Source organism: Notothenia coriiceps, unplaced genomic scaffold (genome assembly GCF_000735185.1).
Source record: "Notothenia coriiceps isolate Sejong01 unplaced genomic scaffold, NC01 NC01_scaffold00004795, whole genome shotgun sequence".
Lineage (NCBI taxonomy): Eukaryota > Metazoa > Chordata > Actinopteri > Perciformes > Nototheniidae > Notothenia > Notothenia coriiceps.
Window position 1 is genome coordinate 56,712 of NW_011337496.1, and position 22,905 is coordinate 79,616.

Here is a 22,905-nt window from a genome sequence, read left to right on the forward strand (position 1 = left end):
GTCATCAGCTCGCGCATCACAGAATGTAAACAACACTGTATAGAGTGAACGTGTGGAGCTCACACGATAGAGAAAACACCAAGATGAAAAAATCTAATCCATCTCATTTACCGACGACCATTTCTACTAAAGACCGGGCAAAAAGTGGGGGGAAACTATTCTGCACCCCGTGCAACTGTGTGTTGGAGCATAAGAGAAAATTGACGGTGACGACCCACTTTGATTCATTCAAACATTCGAAAATGCTTTCTACTGCTGCGGACAAGAAAGCCAAACAACTCACGTTCACCGAGGCATCAACCTCCAAAACCCTTTCGAGGGCTACAAGAAACGAAGTGAGTAGCCTACAAGATTGAAGCTGGTCAGATAACGAACGAGTAAATGAAAACAGAATGAGGCGGAGAAGTGTGTTTGTGTGGGGGGGGGGGTGTGTGTGTGTGTGAGATTAAAATAGCCCAATTGCTTTTACAATAAATAAACATTGAATGTGTTTAATTGAATAGTAAAGGGGTTTAACGTTAGTGGCAGGTTGTGTGTGAGAGAGAATAAATAAGACAGCCCAATATTTAAAAAAATTGTTATTCTTTTTTCCCGCATATTTAGCATATTTCCGAATATTTCGCAACTTCACCGCATAAAATCACATAAAAACCCCGCATGTTTAATGACATAATCAAGGATTTTAGCCCGCATAATCAAGGAATTTAGCCCGCATAATCAAGGATTTTTGCCCGCGTTTTTCTGGAGGGTCTAATTAAAGTCGGGTCGAATTACCTTTTTTGAAAATAGCAGGAATCATTATTCTTTTGTTTACAAATTAAAAGCATCGAGGCCCAAAGAATGCTCCAAACATCTCCAATAAAATGGTTCTTCTTAATCGGGCAAATCTATGGCTGCTTTCAAAAGACCAATTAAATCACTAGTTTCAATCCGCCAATCAGAAGGTTACTTTGAATTCGGCAATCGAGGGGTAATTTCAGTCTGCCACTCAGAGGCTTCATTTCAATGGGCCAATCAAAGAGCACGTCTTTATTGGCAAATCAAATTTTTTGTTGCGATTGGCTAAACAACAGCCCAATCAAATGGCATATTTCGATCAGCCAATCAGAGGGATTGTTTGAATCATCCAATTAAATGGCTTTTTCAAATGCTGTGTTAAAGTGCGTCCTTTTTGGTGAAGATACAGGCAATGTAAGGTGACAAAACTGTCAGCCTTTGTCCTAATAAGGGTTTGGTGTATCTGGTTTTCCAAAGTAAAACAAAGTCTCTCTCTGAAGCAACCAATCCAGCCAATTGTATAATTTGGCAAATTAACCTGCTCTTAATATTAAAATGGGCACAAATAGCTAAATTAAGCCCCACTAGCCACAGCCGAAATCCTGGCAACCTTCTCCTCCACAGATCAATCGAAAAATCCTAAAAGCCCGTCAAAAGATTCACTTTCTGCCTGGGAAATCTTCCAAGATGAGATTGTCGACTTTTATTGACCAGGTCAGCCAAGAAAAGACGGTGAGTGGCAATCTCAAAAATGTATGAGGAAGTGTCGAATGAAGGTGTGGGTGAAGATGATGCAATGGGAAGGGACTCTGGTACCCTTGCTGTGACAGCACAGCAATAGTTCAAAGAGCCAGCCAGCCGGCCCCTCCAGCGGGCCGCGAGGGCAGGATGGCAGTGTGTTGTGAACGAAAAAAAATAAAATGTATCTCTTTCCGGTTGTGTGTGTGTTCACGTGCACACGCATCTGAGAGGGCAGAGGGCGGGGGGCTTATATTAATCATAAGCTGTCAGGCTCTGGGTCTTGCACTTCAAACGAGATGGTGCAAATCAAAGTGTGTCTCTGGGTCGTGTGTGTGTGTGTGTGTGTGTGTGTGTGGCAGGGCTGCCTCGGAGGGAACAAGCTGAGGATCAGTGCCGGATTTGAACGCCTGCAGTATTTTTGGGTCGACCACAAGGGCATTTTAAAAACACACACAACACACACACAGAATAAGAAACATTCCGATACAAACATTAGCATGAGTCCGGCCTGCTAGTAGGATACACACAAACACTCAGTTTGGACTCTTATGCACATATGATGCAGAATAGCCCGCTAAGCTGGCTTTGGACTCCTCTCGCTGTCACACACACTCGCAGTCGGCCATCATCACTCAAGTGAACTCAGCATCACAAGAGCCCAACCCTGCCATCAGTCAATCTGTCAGCTTACATGCATGTGCGAGTGTGTGTGTGCGAGTGTGTGCGTGTGCGTGTGCGTGTGTGTCAGAAGGTTTGAAAGCACAGATGCCCCTGGTCCTGCTTTCTAAGTGGACTTGAGAGTGGCTGTAAGAGAGAAAGAAGGAGGATGAAGCCAAATGAGAGGAAAGAAATGCAAAACTCCACATCTTTGTTCCAAATATTCTCCTAAAACGTACCATTCCAATGGGTCTAAATCAAAGAAATGGCAAAAAGAGAATAGTCTGAAAAACCCAAAGCACCTCCTTAAAAAAAAGAACATAGGGAAAAGGAGACGGATAATGGAAAGGGTTTTTACTATAGATGGAAGTAAGAGATGAGAGTGTATAAAAAGCAGAGAATGGGCTGAAGAGTGGCCAAGATTGGGTGAATGGGCTACGAGGAGAAAAAAGAAGGGGAGGGGGGGGAAATGTGAGAAAGTGGGATGAGAGAGACAAGCTGTGGGTGTGGGAGAGGCCAAATGGATGATGAGAGAGATGAGGACAATGAGATTAAGGGGGAAAAGGAAGATATAAATAGAGGAATAGAGGTACTTGGAGATGCCTCTCAGGCCTCACAACAAACACACTTTCAGTCTCCCTCCTTCTCCTGGGGGAGGAGAGAAGGTCAGCATCCACACTCCATAGCCTCTGCCATAGGCTACCAACATGTGTTATGATAATCAAAAGAAAGCTCAGTCCTAATTACAAAGCAGAGCACAGCCGCACAGCCGCACGTCAGATGGAAAATCACCGACACTTGCTTCGTAAAACGACTCCACTCTGAGCACCTTGCGGTGAAAAGCTATGAAAGCAATACGCCGATGATGGTGGTGTTGGTTGCCGAAATAAAGACGAGGCTAAAAGAACACAAGATTCTGCTGCTAGCGCAAGCCGTCAGTGCTTTACTGCTTTGCTCGGCTTCCTTTCACAGTCCACCACGCAGCTGGAGTCTCTCTGCAACAAAGCGTCTTCTGGAGATGAAAGCGAAAGGCCCAGTTTCACCATTCAAAATTCAGATGTAGATTATATAATTCAGTGTGGTTCAGTCTTTTGCTTTGAAGTCTGTTTACATTCATTTTTGTAGCTTAAAAAGCAACAAAGGCAGCCTCAATTTTAGTGATGAAGAATTTATGGTACAACAATCTTGAGCAGGAATCAGGATGGATGCACTTTGATGATCTCGAATTGGGAAATTAGGGAAAACCAGAAGTAAAAAATACACCGTAAAAGGCATTCATTAACCTCTACAGAGTAGATACACAATATAGAATCAAATTTAAAAAAGTTATAACACCCTATAATAGGGTCGCCGGATAACAGTGGTTAGCCTTGGTCAACTCTGTACCTCTAATAAAAGGCACTCTCTGACCCCCAAAAAAAGATATTAGCTGTTATATACCGAACTACCACAACATTAACATCTATTTAAACATTACAAGTGTGCACATTTGTTGCAGTTTTTGAAATACAATTAGGTGGTACGAGTTTGAAAATGTACACATTCTGGACTGTTATTGAAAAAAGCTAAACAAAGTAGAGTCTGATTTAAAAAAAGAAAGGAAGAAACTAAAGAAACTATAAAGCTGAGAGTAAATGCAGCAAAGCAGGTCCGATTAGACTGTTATTGAATGACAAGAGGCAAGAGCCATGAGAAAGTAGATGGAGACACAAATGGATTAAGCTTGATAGCGTAGGTGGAATTGTGCAGGTACACAAGTTTGGCTGTATTCAGCTGTGGAACTTATTGAAGCTAAAGCGCTGACAGTTATAATAAGCGTCATTGCTGCTGTTTTCAGTGAACACAGCACAGAGCTCTCCTTTCTTTGTAGTTTGGTTTTGTTACTGTTGGCTCTTCTTCTGGTCATAGCTACTCCGGCCCTGTATGGCTATGGGTGCGTTTCACTTCGGTTAAATGGATTCCTTGCGTCCCTCACGTGCGAATTCCCCAGAGGATGGTCTGGTAGTTGCGCGATTGTTGCTCCTCCGTTATCGCTCCTCCGGCACAAATAAGGCCACTGGGACGCTACTCAAGATGGCGCAGACAAATCAACTTCCGGTGATACCGAGACCATGGAGCGAGGAAATGAAAAATAAGAGAAGTGAAACGCACCCTGAGTCATACCAATTAGTGAGAGAGAGAGAGAGAGAGAGAGAGAGAGAGAGAGAGAGAGAGAGAGAGAAAGAGAGAGAGAGAGAGAGAGAGAGAGCATCCAATATAAAAAGACAAGATAGCACAGGTTATTATTCCTTATAAAACGGACAAGTCAAATCAAGCAATCTGATTGGTTCTTAGCCGTGATATACTGAGTGTATACCACGGGTAGAATTGTAAGTTACTTTTCACAACAAGTCAGTATCCCTCCGCGTCTAAGAAAAACAGTATACCGTCGGGCTGAAAAGCAAACTGCTTGCAGTTTGCTTTTCAAACTGGAACAAGAAAGCAGCGGAGAAGTAACGGGGCAGAAACCCTCCGTTTTATGCAGCGGTCCAGACATAGACATCAAACGGCAAAACATATTCAGTGTGCAGTTCCTTTGGCATTAGGGCAGGGATATCTAGACAATTTCCAAGGTTTGACATAATGAATTGTGCTACTTTTAAAGCAAGCAACGATGTTTTCAAATCTGTAATCAAAGAGGTCCGCAAAAACACTATCGACCAATCAGATTGCTTGATTTGACGTTTTATAAATATATTTGCATTTCTTCCGTTACGAAACAAACTTACAAAGCATAAAATGGAAAAATGTAAGATTAACTTCGACCTGGGTCTTACTATGGAGGAGTGGATTGAGCAGTGCCTATCTCTAGAAAAAAAAGCACCTAACGACGACATGCAGAGCTACGTGAAGAGAAGGTAGACCAACTGGAAAAGTAGCACCATTCAAAAGCTTTCTGATGCGGGTCTTGAAACAAAGCAGAGAAATTATGACCGTTAGTGGCCAAAGGTGCGAAAGCTCTCTCCAGAGCTACTGGAAGCCCAATCTCGGGGACCGGAGAAAGTGGAGCAATATTCTCGCCACGCCAAGCAACAGCCTCGAACAACCTCAACCTATACAAGTGACAACGTAAGCCATGCTACTGATGCTGGACAGTTTTTCAGTGGCTGCACAATAAACGGCAACATACATTAATGTCAATAAAGAGCCAAATAATGGATCAACGCTCTGTCTAATATGTTCGCTAGCTGTTAGTGTTGTTGCATAGCAACCACCTCGCACTATGTTTTGTGCAGAAGGCAACAGAGAGACTTTTGCTTAATTATTACATGGCTTAGTTGAATACTCGATTCTGATTGGTCAATTCAGAACACGTGACACATTGTGAATACCGAACAGACAGACCGCTGTCAAGCACTTATTGACCGTTGTTAAGGACGCTCACATCTGCACAAACAAGTCCGTTCGATTTAACTGTATACAGTTTGGCCGAAAAGAAAACTGCATGCAGTTTGCTTTTCTAACTGACAAGACAAGAGCGACAAGAAAACAGCGGAGAAGTAACGGGCAGAAATCCTCCTTTTTACGCAGGGGTCCAGACATAGACATCAAACGGCGACACATATTCAGTTGCCAGTTACTTTGGCATTAGGGCAGGGATATCTAGATACTTTCCAAGGTTTGACATAATGAATTGTGCTACTTTTAAAGCAAGCAGCAATGTTTTCAAATCTGTAATCAAAAAGCTCCTCAAAAACGCTATCGAAGCAGTTCCTGCCGTTGCTACGTTAGTTCAAACGGTAACAACGGACTATTTTTCTTAGCGGATGCATGTCAATTTAAATCAATACATACAACTATTTTTTAAATCAATAAAACTTTTATTGATTTAAAAAATAGTTGTATGTATTGATTTAAATTGACATGCATCCGCTAAGAAAAATAGTCCGTTGTTACCGTTTGAACTAACGTAGCAACNATTAGCTTTTGCTCTCGACAAAAGCTACTCTTCCTGGGGTCCGACACTTAAAACAATACAACAATAATACAACAATAATACAGCAACATTTAGGACATAAGTCCTGACATCATTAACAACATCACCAATATCATCAACAACATGCGATCAAATTCAATTAGGGTTCACAGCTCACAAGGGTACATGGTCATTAGTAGATGGCCCTTCAATCTCTTCTTGAAAGAGGCTCTGGAGTGGACTCTATTTCAGCAAGGTAGTTTGGCAATGAGTTCTATTCCTTTATAGCTCTATAAGACACAGAAGATTTCAGAAGATTTTTCCTGGGTTTAGGTGCCAGTAGATGGCCTGATGTAGCTTGTCTAGTCTTATGGTCATGCTCGTCTCTTGTGTAAACTATTTGATCAGAAAAATACAGTGGATTTTTGCTAAATTGGAAAAAATTTAGAAAGTCACAGATTATGCATCCCGGGACACAACAGACGTACGGAAAATCGGGCTTAAGACAGATGCTGCCTAAGCAGAGCGAAGTGGACATGGCCTACTGAGTCCATCCTGAGAGTTTATTAGATGTGGCAGCATGGCCTTAATGCCACGGGCCAGACGTGTGTGTGTGTGTGTGTGTGTGTGTGTGTGTGTGTGTGTGTGTGTGTGTGTGTGTGTGTGTGTGTGTGTGTGTGTGTGTGTGTGTGTGTGTGTGTGTGTGTGTGTGTGTGTGTGTGTGTGTGTGTGTGTGTGTGTGTGTGTGTGTGTGTGTGTGTGTGTGTGTGTGTGTGTGTGTGCTATGGTGTTCATGCAGGAACATCATTTATTGTTTTATTTGAAGAAGGAGCTTGTATGCCAGAGGGTGTGTGGGCAGCATGTGATGTGTTCAAGGAGCTTGTGCGAGCCAAGGCCACCTCTGTTATTGAGGAATCAGTTAGTCAGCTACATTAGTGACTGATCGGTTACTCACACACGGTTGCTATGTGCGACATTTAGCTCATTTAGCCCTCTGAAGACAACGAAAAAGCATCTGATAAGTGGATAAAACAATCAGTACTTCTCCGTCTGTGCTGTTGTGTCCTCTCCCCCACCACGCCTTCATCTATCTCCATCATTACCGCACCCCCCCTCTATTTTTGTCATCTCCTCTCTTTGTTTCCTCTCTCCCTCCCTCCTTATCTGTCCATCTCGATTATCCTCCTCCTCGTCATCACCCCCCGCCCTCTCACTTTCTCTCCGTCTCTACCCTTCGTGCCCTTTCCTCTTCCCTCCATCTTTACTCAGACCCGTAAAAGGGTATCGAGCTCCTCTTTCCATCAGAAGCAATTCAATTAGGTCTCTGCCTTACGAGAGTTTTTTACTATCCAAATGGGCCCTAGCCGCTCAGGCCGCTGCACCGAATTCTTTCAAGGGAAGGGAGGCGAAGAAGGGGGGGGGTTGATAGATATGAGAAGTCTTATTAGCTCGTTGTCAAGGTCTCCCCCTCTGAAAGGCAATCTTTTCACTCTAATGGATACATTTGCTTGTATATATGAAGGATGAACAGACAGGGGAGCTTGTAAATAGCTTTTTTCGGTCTCTGGATATCATGCACTAATGTTCTGTCATGCATGAAAATGTCCTACATGGTAGTTGGAGGAAGAGGAGTATTTTAGGATGGCTTTCTAATAAGCAGTTGAGAGGTGAAAATAATGTTTCTGAGCCAAAAAAAACTTTTTACCTTCCCTTTCATGTGGTTCCCAGCGTCACGCTTGGAGTACACTTTGCAGGTTAAATCTGAGCAACGTCATAGCTTTCATCCCGATTCCTCTGCTGTGTGTATTTTGTGGACTGGTGGAGTTTTTAATGTGGTACATCAAGTTAATACTGACGTGTCTTTGTTCTACATCTTGCTCTTTGTTTTTGCCTCCTTTCCCCTCTGGAGGTGGCTGGGATCCAGCTGTCTGTGTGTGTTGACTGTACCAGCCATGATGCTGACACACATACTCGTGCACGCCCACACGCGGGGTCCCCGCACCCGTCTCAGACGCAGCGGGGACTCAGCTTGACATCCAAATGGCACCCAGGGCAATGCATGTGGGAGCATCAACATTCATGTTTTCATCACCACACACACACACACACACACACACACACACACACACACATACACATACACATACACATACACACACACACACGTGTGTACAGTTTGACATGTGCATGAGGCATCACAAACATGGTGCACTGAAAAGTTGTCTGCATACAAACTCTTACGGCCATTACTAGATCACTCTGTTTGAAGATTGGAGGCAAGTTGGAAAACAAAGCATCTTCAAAGGCAAAAAGACAGGGAGGGACATCGGGGGGGGGAGTGTTTGTGATGGAAGAGGAGGGGAGGGCACCCCACAAGGGAAATGGAGGAAGGCATGAGAGGAGGGGGGATGGCCTCTTGGATGTGTTGTGATGCCCCAGTTGCCCATTTGGCTCTTCCGCCACTTATTTATCCCGATTGGTCGCTCCGTTTCATCCTCCGTTGACTCCGGTCGGTCCCACCTAATAATGGGCCTATTACTGGCTGAGATTGCGCCTCTTTGACAGTCCCGAGCACACTCGGGCGCTTCACACGCTCATTTCCCTCTTAGGTTACGCAGAGGTCCCGCTCAAAAGACTGGTCGGACTGAGGTTTGAGGTTGTGTTCGTGCAGCAGCGTTTTAAGACTGGGTTGTGGTTGCGTGTACATTTCTTTCTTGGTTGTTATATCACTTTTAGATGTACAATTCACTTTGGGAAGTTGCCTTATTCGACACATAAAACATTATATAATGAAGCTATTCATTAAAAAAATCATAACAAATAATGATTCTTTGTTGGTTTTTGAATTCTCTATATTAAGCATTTCAACATGTTACAAAATGTAATTTCTTTCTAATAAATGCATATATATATATAAATACATTTTAAAAATACATACATACATAATGTAAAGAATTATAAATAATACATACAAATAAATATAAAATGTATATTTAGTTATGTACAACCTAAAAAATGTAATAATAATTTACAACAATTTGGAAGATTGATCCCCTTTTTTGTGTTTTTTCCCTACAAACCACTGCTGACTTGTTTTGTTCTATATCTGCCATATAATACATCTTTTAGGACAGGAATATTATTTATGATGAATTGTGTCTGTTAAACTTGTCCACCTGCATTTAACCGATTGGCTGAAAATTATTCGTAAAACTTTATAATCCCAAGACACTATTCTATGTTTTCCAAAGTATTATTTTCTTTTTGTAAAAACATCCAATATACATCTCTATGGAACATGCACAGTATTTCATCAATTCATACTAGTCCTCAGACCTTTTTGGAAGCCTAATTGAGTTTTTTCTTGCATACTTTAAAACCAGTGCTCGAAACGTTCCCCTCATTACTTGCAAGGTACTGTATCACAGCTCAAAATGTGCGTAACTAAATTAAACAACAACAAAGGCTAATGTAAAGCTCTCTGGACTTTGTACCATACATCTTAATGGATTGATATTCCATTGCTCTTACATTATGATATCATTCCACGACATCTACTTGTATCTACTCAGTAAATTACAAACGAGGCATCCGTCTTGTGTTGCTTTTTTAAATGGAATGATTTCAAATTTGGATTGAGAGTCTATCAAATTGACAAATTTAAACGTGTTTTTGTGCTAAATATTATAAATAAATTCAACATGAATTTAAACATTGGCAAATGCAGATTCATGGACGGGCCAACTGAGCCATTCGGGACTAAATAAATATTAAAACATAAAAGTAGTATGAAGCTTATTGGTGCTGCTTCATGTTTGTAGTCAAAATTCAGCATCAACAACTTCCTTTGAGATTTCCCTTCCCGTAACTCAACTGTAAGAATCTTGTCCTTAACTGAATTATTTTCTAATTTTGCTGCTTAAAAACAACAACTTTATGCCCTAATTCTTTATAGTTACTCAGCATAAGGTGTACCACTCGGCCGGTTAAAAAACATCAGTCTTCTGTTGATAAAAGTACAAACATAGGAGAACAAGTAGGCTAAACAATCATCATTTAAATGGTAATGTCAGTAAATAGGATATATATGAGACAAATAGGCCGATCAACTGCCAATCCTTCCAATTGGTGCATCTCTAGCAGTCTAGGTGCCGTCAAGGATAGCTTAGAGGGGCTTTTGTGCTTTTTGGGGTTTTCCCTTTCCTGTAGTTGTGTGTTATATATGTTTTTTGTGCACGTTAATGGTCTGGAATACCTAGATTAGACTCCTTTCCTACTTCTGTAACATGATGACATCACTATGTAACACTTGCTCTTCTATTGGCTAGAGATCCAACATATTGTACTTGATAGGCTAAGGGGACTAATTATATGTGGTTGACCAGTCCCAACTGTTTTGGCCAGATAACCAATCAGAGCAGACAGGGTCTGGACAGAGGGTGAAAAGAGGTGATGCAGCACAGGCAGTATGAGTAAAATGAAGCATGTAAACATGACACAGTAAAAGCACAAAATATGAAACTGAAAATGAGCTTATATCCTCTTTAAGTGGTCTCTTTGAATTAAAGCGTTTTTAAATCTGAAGACGTGTCATCAAATCTTTGCTCCTCTAGGTAAAAGAACACAAGGTAGCCTTCTTCCTAAAGAAACGTTATCTTAAAGAGAGCTATTTATGAAGCACTTGCTATAGCTTACATCTGATATGTAAGGGATAATGTGCTGCGACGCGGTCATTATGGGGAAAAGAACACCGACAGGTTGATCAGGAGCCCGACGCGAAGCGGAGGGATCTAGATCGGCATGAATGTATGTACTTACTTACTACTCCGTTATTACACCCGCATTATATCTCTATTACACCTCTATTATCACACCCGTATTACACCTTTACTACTCCGTTATTAACCCACATATATTAAACCCACATACTCCTNGCTAATTATGATTTGTTAACCAAAGACCGTATACAAGAGGTGGGTGTTACCCAGTGGTCTTTGGGTTAGGGATTTGAAGCCTGACGTTTTGCATTTTTAGCTCAAGATTCAAGGCTTTTATTGTCATTTTTAAATAGCTATAGTGTAGATATGTCAATGAAAATCTTAGGTCATAGGCTCACCCAACAGTGCAACACAATAAAACAGATAAAATAGTGCAAGTAAATACAAATAAAATAGAATATAAATAGTGCAAGGAGAGTCTATATACAAGTAAGTGGAATATGATATAAAAGCACACGACGAAAAGTAAACAAACACTGAAATAATACAAAAAAAAAACAAGGTTTGTAGAGGAGCCAAAGACACGGCAGCCATCATCACCGGCGCCATCTTGGTTTTTTACCGTCGCCATTATGGTTTTGTGGGAACCGGAAGTGAAATGATAGGGTGGAGAAAGACACATATGCAGGTTACCAAGATGTTACAGTGAACCCTCATGAACTCAAAATACATTGCAAGTTCTAACAAAGCATAAACATAAATCAGTTTAAAAGGATGTACAAAAACACTTTGATGAAAAGATATAGTGATAGGTGATCTAAGATGAGAAATCCTTATAAATGTATATATGAATGTAATTTTTTGTATATAAAATATGATAGTCGAAATGATTGAACAGACCATCAGCAGTTGAGTAAGGGGTGCATTTTCTTCCTCCTGCTCATTTTCAGACACTATTATAATTATTATTATTTTGTTAAATATATATATTTTAAATATATACATATTTTTGAATGTATAAATATTGTTTGACAATTTATAAAAGAAAAAAAAAATACTGTGCTGTACCAATTCTGTATAACATTTATTTTATTTTTTTTTGTATCTTTTTGAAATNGTGTGCCTTGGCAGTCTAATTATTATTATTTTGTTAAATATATATATTTTAAATATATACATATTTTTGAATGTATAAATATTGTTTGACAATTTATAAAAGAAAAAAAAAAATACTGTGCTGTACCAATTCTGTATAACATTTATTTTATTTTTTTTTGTATCTTTTTGAAATAAAGATGCAAATGAAAATAAAACACGACACCACCTAAAACATGTTAGCAACTTGCCAATCACAAGGGAGCCATGCCATAAATCATACCCTGCTTTTGAAGCCAGTGATTGAGAACACAAACTAACTAGGAAAATGTGTGCTGTCGCAATACCAAAAATGTAGCTGAAACAATAAATCATGTGTTCTTCCAACATACAATCCATTATTACCATTTGCATACTGGATTTTGTTTTAGGAAGTTAAACAAGTAATAATGGACATCATTTTATATTGTTGGGGAAATTCTCCGGTACCGTTAGCCGTTAGCGCAGTTTTTCTAGCCAAACAGGACTGAGTTGCTCATTGCTAAAAGCTAACTTCAATTAGCTTTCCTCTTGCCCATTTGTTTACAATGTAGCCATATTCTTCCTCAAACACATTTTCTACCGTCCCCAGGCAACAGTAGTTTGAGCGCTTAAGGTACAACAAAATATGACGGTTCCTACGTTACTGTCAAACACCAAGTGCCTGGAAGGAAATTAGACATTACCAATCCAATAAAAGGGCTCTCTAATAATATCTCACGGTATGTATCTACTTAGTTAATTCCTCTGTGTAAGGTCGCATCAGGACATAATACACATCACTTAAGTATAACAGGAAGTTAGTAACTCCTATTCAAAGAGAAGGAATATGAATGCAGATGCTCCCATATAGGGTATGAGGGGGGCATTGAATGGTTTGATGTGTATTAAAATGGCATCAAGCCTATGAAACAACCTTTACAAATCACCACATTACAACCCTAAGAACTCCTTTGGGAGATGTTGGGTGTTTAGTGTCAGAGAGGGCTCTCCACCTTCAATCAATTCACCAAGAATGGTTGGATTTCATATATGGTTTTCAGCAGCAGATACAACTTAAGATCAAAAATGTATGTGGTGAGTTCAACATGGAAAATAAATCCTTGCAATGAACAGCTAATTGAACATTTTTCATTATTAAAAACTATTTTGTATTTTTTCAATAACTAATTCATCATCTGAGTAAAAAGCAAATGTTACACAGCCTTTCAGATATAAACACTGGCTGGTTTACTGGCTTCTTGCTTTATATGATAGCATAAAGGATCTCACAAACGTCATAAACAAAACAATCAAGCAGTAATCAAGAGACTTAAGGCAATAATTGTTAACTGCAGTTAAAACAAGTCAGTCACCCATCTCTTAGGAATATTTAGTTGCTGAAGACAATAAAGATTTAGATGGATGGAGATAAAGATGGGAGATTACGCGTAATAGAACCATTAAAATCTGCTTCTTACCCACATTAACAGATACACATTTACGATTTAACACACATTACATTTAAAAAAAACTCAACAAACAATCACAGGCTGATTTGCACAGTGGGTAATGTAACCCATACGAATATAAAAAGAGATTTCTCCTGTTTTGCTGCATCAGGTGTATACTTTTGTTTAAAAAACATTTACTGCCCAGCGTGAGTCTGACAACACTGTGGCAGTGCAAAGCTACATCGGGGGATTTACTCTTTAAAACAAGCTATGCTAGGGTGCTTTGAAGCCGTTCTGGAAGTGCATGCCAATGACAGTTTTTTTTCTTACAATTTGTTACGCATCTTCACAAAGTGCTATTACAGTCACTTTCCGTAGCAAAGTAAGCAGAGTGTTAACATTTGATTATGGACCCTTTTTGGACCTGCTCCTATGGAAATGAATCAGTGGTTGTTGACGCTAATGACGCTGCTGTCTTGTTTCTGCTTTGTCTCGGAGTTTAGGGACACACTGGTGGATTGTTCCTTCAATGAAAGCTGCTCAGGGTTGAATAATCACAGAGACCAGTACACACACACACACCCACACCCACACACACACAGAAGAAGAAGACTCATAACTGGGCTATTTTTAGCCTCAGAGAAAAGAAAGCAGGAGCCCGGTTCATTTCAATGGAACAGACCACAAGATACAGAGCTGCAATCTTTAGGGGCTTCCACATCCCCCGACACATGGCCCTGCTGAAGCTCACTGAACTGCACCGGAGGCCTCCTCCATCTGCACCTCCTCCACAACAAACGAGACAAAACAACCTGCTATTCACAGACACAATGTCAACTTAGATCCCCGGCCTGCAAAAGCGCACATATGCCCGCAAGCTGTGGGATATTCACGAGCAGGGGGGGTGCCTCTGCTAAATACTAGCGGAGCAGATGGAGATGCAGCGCTGTGTCACTATCTCCCAGCTCTCTAACAGTGCTGCATGATTCTCACTTTTCCACATCCAGCAACAGCCATGAACTTGGCTCTGGCACTTGAGTGAGCAGGAGCCAATGCAGGGAGGATGAGGGGGGGGGGAGCACACCGGCAGATCGAAGGAAGGATCAGCGGAAGACAAACAGAGAGATATTGACGTTAAGCTGGGTAAGACCCAATCACTTAAACCCCTTTTAACACACTCTGAGGTGCCCCCGAGGTATGGTGGTGTGACCCTGCAATCTGCTCCCAAAGGGGTGAAGATAATGGGAATGGAGGATTCGAATGAAACCCTCTTTATTTGTCACACACATGTACACCTCAGAGGACATACTTTCAGGGACTTGAACCAGCGACCCTTTGGTTCCCAAGCCAAGACCCTACAGCCCCCCTTTCATATCAATTCCTAGTCATATCCCCACTTCCTTTCTTGACACTTTGATGAATCTGCTTACTAACACCTCCACCCCCCCTTCCCCATCTTGTCCTCCACTGGCAGGTGTGATAATGGCTTAAAGCCAGGCCAGACAGACGGGGCTTGACCAGGGTTGAGCTGGTAAACAGCGGGATTTAACTCACCGCGTCTGGATAATTAGCAGTGAGGGACACACACCTTCTGTAACATCACAACATCCAAACCTGTTAAGTGCGTTTTCGTGTGTGTGTGTGTGTGTGCCCATAATAATTTGTACCATAGTGTACATAGTACGTACCATGGTATACCATGGTACCTCAGATGTTACCATAGTGTACCATAGTACGTACCATGGTACTACCATGGTACCTCAGATGTTACCATGATGCATACCATGGTATAACCCTGGTACATACCGTTGTACCACAGCTGTTACCATGGTACGTACCATGGTACCTCCGATACTATAGTACATGCCGTGGTACCTCAGATAACTGGTACTCCATAGAGTATTCAAATGGTACTACAGACATTACCATGGTATGTATCATGATAATCACTCAAGTCCCATTGTATGCATTTTTTTTTTTTTTTTTTTTTTTTTAAATGTGAATGCAAGTCTTATACCTTGTTTAGTATATTTCATTGTTGGTTTTAGTTGGTTTCACTTTAGGTAACATATATTTTCATCTTCTTTTTCAACACATCTTCACACAAAATAGCCAAAGAATTACACTTTAGATAAAGATGTTCTCAATGTTGTTATTGAATGAGACAATTGAGTTCATATAGCGCTTCAATGTGGCGTTTTACTCACATATTTAGAAATATCCATACAGATTTACCCAGTCACAGACACAAATACACGTGCATTACAAAATACAGTTAATGATCAAACAGTGAGTTTTAAAAAAACAATAATAGCATAAATAAAAACACATTTAAATCATCATATATGTGCAGACAAATTGAGTCTCAACAGTTTGTGCTAGCCCTCAACATTTAACTTGTCTCAAACCAAGGCATTTTCATCACATATAGCTTACCCCCATGTTCAATTGCAATACATTTAGCTATGATGTCCTCACATGTCAATACACACAATTCATTGGAGATCTTTACTTTTACAAGAAATTTTGCAACACCAGTTTGTCTTACTGGAACAAAGTGGACCTGCACAAATTATACAATTTCATGGTTTGGATCTTCCCCTCCGTCCTCTGATGACCCTCCAGACTGAGAGACAGCAAAAGGCTATAAGATAAGATGGATCTTTATAGGGAACAGGTGTTAGCATGCAGCAACAAAATATATTTAAATGTGAAGGTAGCATTGCGGGTGAAAGTATGTGCATACAGTGAAAATAATGTTAACTATAAGTTATAAAATAACTCCTGATACATTTTGTTAAATATTTGTAACCCAACTTCTTTTATGTCGGATAAATCTGTATTCTTATCATCATATAAAACTGTGTTGTCTCTTACTGCTACCTGTAATGTAGCAAAGGTCATGGATTTTAACAGAATACATTTTTTTAAATAAGTAAATCAATCCCTGCATGTTTATGTTGTACCATTTCATGTTGTTGATCTGTTCCTTCGTCGTCTGCAGCCATCTCTACTTCATCGTCACTCTGAGAGACAGGAAAGTTTAAATCAAATTGCAAACACGGGATACCTAACAACAGTACATGACGGAGGACGAACAATGATCCCTTGGACAATGCACAGTTGGCAATGCTTAAAAAAAATCAGTGACCAAGTAGCAGAGTCATCGTTAAGCACCAGTGAGTCCAATTAATCTTAAGTCTGTGGATCGATCAATGCATTTAAAACGTACAATTTCATGCAATGTGGATCCTCCTTTGTCATCAATTCGTTTAATACAGTAATGTGAAACAAAAACTGACCAAAATAAAACGTTAGCTTATATTGACAGTTCATCCCGATCGTCCAATATGAAGAGAAACATTTCACTTAGCGTGTCACGAGTTTGTGCACTCCATACTTTCTCCGGTGGACACAGTGATTTGTAGTCCTGGGAATAATCTACCATAATCTGACAAATATCTTTTGTACATTCTCAGGTTTCTATATATTTCGTGAATGAGAATCAAAATTAAAGAACTTTTTCCAGGACACGGATTATTCTGCGGCCGAAGGTAGCTGGTGGAGTGGTGACGTGCACGTGTACATTTCAACTTTCGCCTCGTGCTCACTGGCTACTCTAGGGCGTTGCTAGTGGATACAGACCGCAGTGCAGACTCAATCTCCGGCTATTGTAATCACTTTGTTGCCACTACTTTAGAGCTACTTTTGAACACAAAATTGTACGGCTCAATGAATGTTAGCAATGATACAACGAAGTTGACCGGTTAAATTTAAATGAGGGGAGTAGATTCTCTGAAGTTGGATCAAGGAGTTATCTTGTCTGGTGACCCCAAAGATGGGGAAAAAGATGCGCTTGGACTGCGAGAAGTGTATCAACTGGCGGTAAGTTTGCATATTTAAATAGAGTCGATACATGTTACAGCTTATCATCTAATTATTATTAACAGTTGTTAGATGCCTATGTTATATTGTTAATATATACAGTGGGGCTGGTCAATTGAATAGAGGTGCTATGAAAGGGTTTATAAGTATAATGAGTACAATACTGTTTAGTATATCAAATCTTAAACCGTTATATGTTTCATTAGAATCATTACCTCTCTCGTCTGGAAATTAAAGCACCCAGAAGCGCACAGCAGCAGCCAACCGCTGACCGTTGCTACCCGAAAAATATATGGCAGCACATTTCAGCCAATCAGCGGTCCTCAGATCTGTTAAATGGAAAGGCGCTCTAATAATCCCGTTTCTAAATTATTATTACAAATAAAAAATAGTGTTTTTATCTAGAAAGTGTCACGGCGCCATTGGAAACAGTAAATCGTAAAATATATATTATATTCTTTCAGAAAGATGATATCAAAAAAGCAGCTCCGTCCATAGTTCATTATCCTCAGGTATAGCTCTCAGTTTCAAAAAGGTTGCAGACCCCTTGGTATAAAATTATGCCCCCATCCCCCCCATCTTTCCACAGCCCACACCTAAAATATGTTTCACCAGCTGCATCTAATAAATAGTTAAATCACCTGGCTACATAGTATTATCAGCTAAGTATCATAAGTATACTAATTACGTAACTAACTTACGTATAGACAGTACTATTATACAAATGTTACTATATATATATATATATATATATATATATATATATGGATTGTACAAAGTAATAGGCTGAATATCTTTGTTGCTTCCAATAGATGACAAAGGTGCACTCCTCAAGATGAGGAACCGGCTGGTTGAAGGTAAAGAACCTTTGGAACAATCCGGGCCGATGGGAAAAGGCAAGAGGGCAAAGAAAAGGAGGCCTTTTCTGGAGGAGGACGACGACGTGGAACAGTCAGAGGTGAGTTATTCAAAATCGAAACACCACCACTTTATGAAGATACACACACAACCACACACAAAAACAAATATTTATATATGTTGTTGTCTGTTCTCAGGAGAGACCAAGCAAAAAACCAAGGCCGGAGTCATCGTCATCCACAGACATTATCCAAAATATATAAGGATCTTCAGAAGTATGTATCTGTTTTATACTAAGTCCAAAGTGCAGTGACCTAAATGTACCTAAACTGTGCAATACATACCTGGCTGCTAAATCCTCAAAACACAAGTAAATTTATTTAGAACTAACTTTCCACACTGGCTTTTAAACCTAACCTTCTTTTTTTTAATGGTGTGCTTTTTGATAGGCCCAAGAGGTGAACAAAAATAGTTACCAGAGGACGTTGGAGGAAAGGGTTGCTGCACTGGAGAGGGAGAATTATTCCCTCAGGAATGCTTTGAGCATCATTGAAGGTATGTTGATTTAACTGTGCTTGAGTAAAAGTAGAAGTACTCAGATCTTGTAGTAAAAGTAGAAGTACTCAGATCTTGTTCTTGAGTAAAAGTAGAAGTACTCAGATCTTGTACTTGAGTAAAAGTAGAAGTACTCAGATCTTGTACTTGAGTAAAAGTAAAGTACCAGAGTGTCAGAATACTCTGTTACAGTAAAAGTCCTGCATTCAAAATGTTCCTCAAGTAAAAGTAGAAAAGTATTATCATCAAAATATAGTTAAAGTAGCGACTGTAAAAGTAATCATTGTGCAGATTGGTCCATTTCAGAATAATAGATATGATATGTTTTATAATGATTGATCATGAAAGTGTTCTCAAAGCTGGTAAAGGTGCAGCTAGTTTGAATGACTTTGTATACTGCAGGGTAGCTTGTGAATTTACTCCAGGTGGAACTAAAGTCTGATTTAACACTTGATTATATTTCACATCATTCATCCACATCAGTAAAGTAATTAAAGGTATTAAATGCATGTAGTAAAAGTACACCATGTACCTCTGAATTGTAGAGGAGTAGAAGTACAAAGTAGCAAAACATTGAAATACTTAAGTAAAGTACAAGTATCTCAAAATTGTACCCAAGTATAGTACTTGTTGAGTTTATGCACAGAGGCATGAAAATGCATTTTCAAAATGCTCAACAGTGCTGGCAAAACTATAAACTGACTGCTACACAATTAAAATAAATGCTTTTATATATTTCTATTAGATGTGACTCTTTAGCATTTCTGTTATTATTACAACTGCTGCTTTAGTTGTTCTGACTGCTAAAATCATCTGTTATTCCTAAATTTAAAGCCGATTTTCCGTGGGGTGGTCGGGGGGCTTGGATCCTTGTCACCTTTTTCATACCTGATGAGTTTGCATCCCTGCTGTCTACCTGACTGTCTGTCTGTTTTTGTAATTTGTCTCTTCATCTGTTAATTCCCCTTTTCTTTATTTCTTTCTCTCTTTAGGTGAAGTTAAATCTGTCTTCAAAGAGAAGACAGAGGCGGAGATCAAGGGCTACATACGCCAGAAACTCTCCAATTCGGCGAAGATCCTCAAAAGGAAAACATTTTTAAAAAATCAATTTGTTCGGCCACTATGTTTTTTCATGCAATATTGTATGTTCGGTAGTATAAATTAAAAATGTTAATACCGTAATTTTCGGACTATAAGCCGCGCCTTTTTTCCCATTTTTCGACCCTGCGGCTTATATAACGGTGCGGCTAATCTATGGATTTTTACAGCTAACGACCACTAGGGGACCTCGTAAAGCTATGGATTTTACAGGTTACAGTCCACCACCTTTAACTCTATGGGCTCTATGGCCGGTCCGCGCCCCCCACCTTTAAGCGGCGGGCTCCAGCAGGAAAAGCTGGAGGCCGGAAAAGTGTGATACAGGTGGTGCGCAAAAGTAAAAGTGGAACCGAGAGTGGTACGAGAGACAGAACGAGAGCAAGACAGACAGACATTACGAGAGCGAGACAGTTTGTCCCCGTACCACTGGTTGAAAACCACTGCTGTAGATCACTGCCGGTAAGTGCGCTGGGAGCACACCGTTTAAGTTTGAAAGTTGAAAATGTTGTGTGTCTGAAATGCTATGTGATACAGTACAGTTTACACAGCACAGTACATGTTCTATAGCTACCATTGCACTAAATGGTAACACTTGAATACGTTATGCAAATATGCAACTTGTTTGTTGAAATGTTAATAAATGGGAGCTTCCTCAAACAGCCATCTCTTTCCCGACAATCCCCTCTGTGCACAAACCCTTACATATGGTAATTAAACATTAAAACACCTGCGGCTTATAGTCCAGTGCGGCTTATATATGTACACATCATTCAATTTAGCTGCTGCGGCTTACATTCAGGTGCGCCTTATAGTCCGAAAATTACGGTACATGTTGAGTCCATGTATTATTTGTATTTGCCTCAGTCCATTATTTTTATTTGATATAGCCTACCATTGTACATTCTACAGTATCTACAGTTTGGTACAGGTGTGACACAAATACAAGAACATATGTATTTACCATGGTAATTGTTATGGTGCCAGGGTTAGTGGGTTATCAAGCCCTCCAACAGCCATATGAAATGTTATAGTTCTCGTACCATAGTACCATGGTATATTTACCACGGTACATGTACCACAGTATTTTTTGACAGATAGTACCATGGTACATTTTATAGTACCATGGTATTTGTTCCATAGCACATATAGTAATGTACCATGATACAATCTGTCAAAAATACCATGGTAAATATACCATGGTACTATGGTAAAATGTCGTGTGTGTGTGTGTGTGTGTGTGTGTGTGTGTGTGTGTGTGTGTGTGTGTGTGTGTGTGTGTGTGTGTGTGTGTGTGTGTGTGTGTTGTCCACGAGAGGCTCAGTGTGTGTGCAGCTGAACCCATGCTGCCTGCTGCACGCAAATCGCTCCCGGTCGCACAATAACACCCACGCGAAAGCAGGGGGAAAACAAAGAGATGAAAACTCCTAATGAAGCTACGTGACGCGAACACATGCACGGCAACACTTGAACATAACTCTACATGACAGCACTGGCAGGACCCCCCTGAGTGAGATACATTCCACAGCGGATCTTTACGTCAAAATCAATCGCAAAGTGAACACCGCCGCTCCGAGATCGATGGGATTACAAGCTCCACGAACAGCCATTAACTCTGGTTTTGCCCTGGAAGGCATTTCCTGCAGTAATAACTCCTTTTTTTGTTTTATCAAGCGCAGCGAAAAGCAGATTTAAAAGCATCTGAGGGAATATAAACTATCCCCATGTGGCCTAAAAGACGTCCTTCGTGTCTTCTTCGCTTCTTAAGTAAAGGTTAAAACGTACTTTCCCGAAGAGAAACTCGTGTTTTCGTGCTCACCTGTGATCTCCCTGCTGACGTTCACGAAGCCCGTGGCTGTTGTGTCCTTTGAGGCCATGGTGCGCTCCTCCAGCCCCTACTCCGTCCTCCGCTTGTTTATGTCCCCTGCGTACTTCTTCTTGGCCCCTTTTTTTGGTAGCTCCCTCCGCCTGCAGGTGCTCCGGGAGCAGCAACAGTCCGGACGGTGAGGTGCGAAGCGATACTGTGGTGCGCACTGGCTAATACCCGACGAGCGCCTCAGACTTCAGCGCACATGCGAGAGAGGGAGGGGTGGAGGGGGAGGGATAGGGAAAGAGAGAAATAGAGTGAGATATATGAGTTTGATAAGGGTTGGGAGGTTGTATTTTCTTTCTTCGATTAGTTGTTAAATATGAAATTTCTCGGCATGCTGCAAATGAAGCTGCTGGAAGGAATCATTTTAGACTTGAAATGAAATGGTATCGAAATAAATCCTATTATATAAAATCAAATGGTATTTGCTTTGATATGTAGGCTAGTATTGGTTTAAGTAGTTAAAACAAAAATGAATCTTCTAAATGTGAACATGTAATGTTTTTTTTACTCTATTAAAGTAAACTAGAGTTGTTGACAAACTACATTTAAGGACGTATAATGTCAAGCATTCATCAACATTTTATAGACCAAACAACTAATCCATTAATCAATAAAATAGTTGAAGCCCCAATGGATATAAACACGGACATGCAGTAGGCTTTACAGAGCGTGTTTGGAATCATCCTTGAGGTTGACTGGCTAAAGTGGATATTGATAAACAATGAACATCACATTTTGATAACCATTGGCAGCAATCCTAGAAAGGCCAGTTAGTTAATGACATTAATGACAATTGATTAATAAATAATGAGGGTTATAGCAGTAAGAACTATTACCCCTCAAAATGTCTTTTAATCCCTGATTAACAAGATTCAGGTCTCTCACTGGCAACACTCAGTGATGAGAGATAATCTATTTGAACTTTAGGCTGTAAGAGTTTTAATGTTTAATTTATATAAAGTATTTCCTTGATCGCTTTGATTATTTCATATGAAAGCCCAATATGTATAAAGAATTACACATAATAAAACTAATGTAACTATAAATACACAAAAGTGACATTATATAATTGATTCAATAAACTATTATTTCTTATAGTTTATTTTACAAAAAGTGTTTTTCATAATTATGTCATAGTAGCCTTATTCCCAAAGTCTATTTGAATGAAAATAGATGTGTCACCTGGGCCCGCCCACTCACAATTTAGCTGTAGTTAAACACATT

General features: G+C 40.0%; 1 long non-coding RNA gene across 1 annotated transcript; it reads left to right on the forward strand.

The window, feature by feature from the left end:
• Window positions 1-8,807: 8,807 nt before the first annotated feature.
• LOC104942554 (uncharacterized) lies at window positions 8,808-18,436 on the forward strand. Its single transcript, XR_798022.1, has 3 exons — window positions 8,808-8,818; window positions 18,113-18,258; window positions 18,356-18,436. It is a non-coding gene; the product is annotated as an uncharacterized lncRNA (long non-coding RNA).
• Window positions 18,437-22,905: the final 4,469 nt, after the last annotated feature.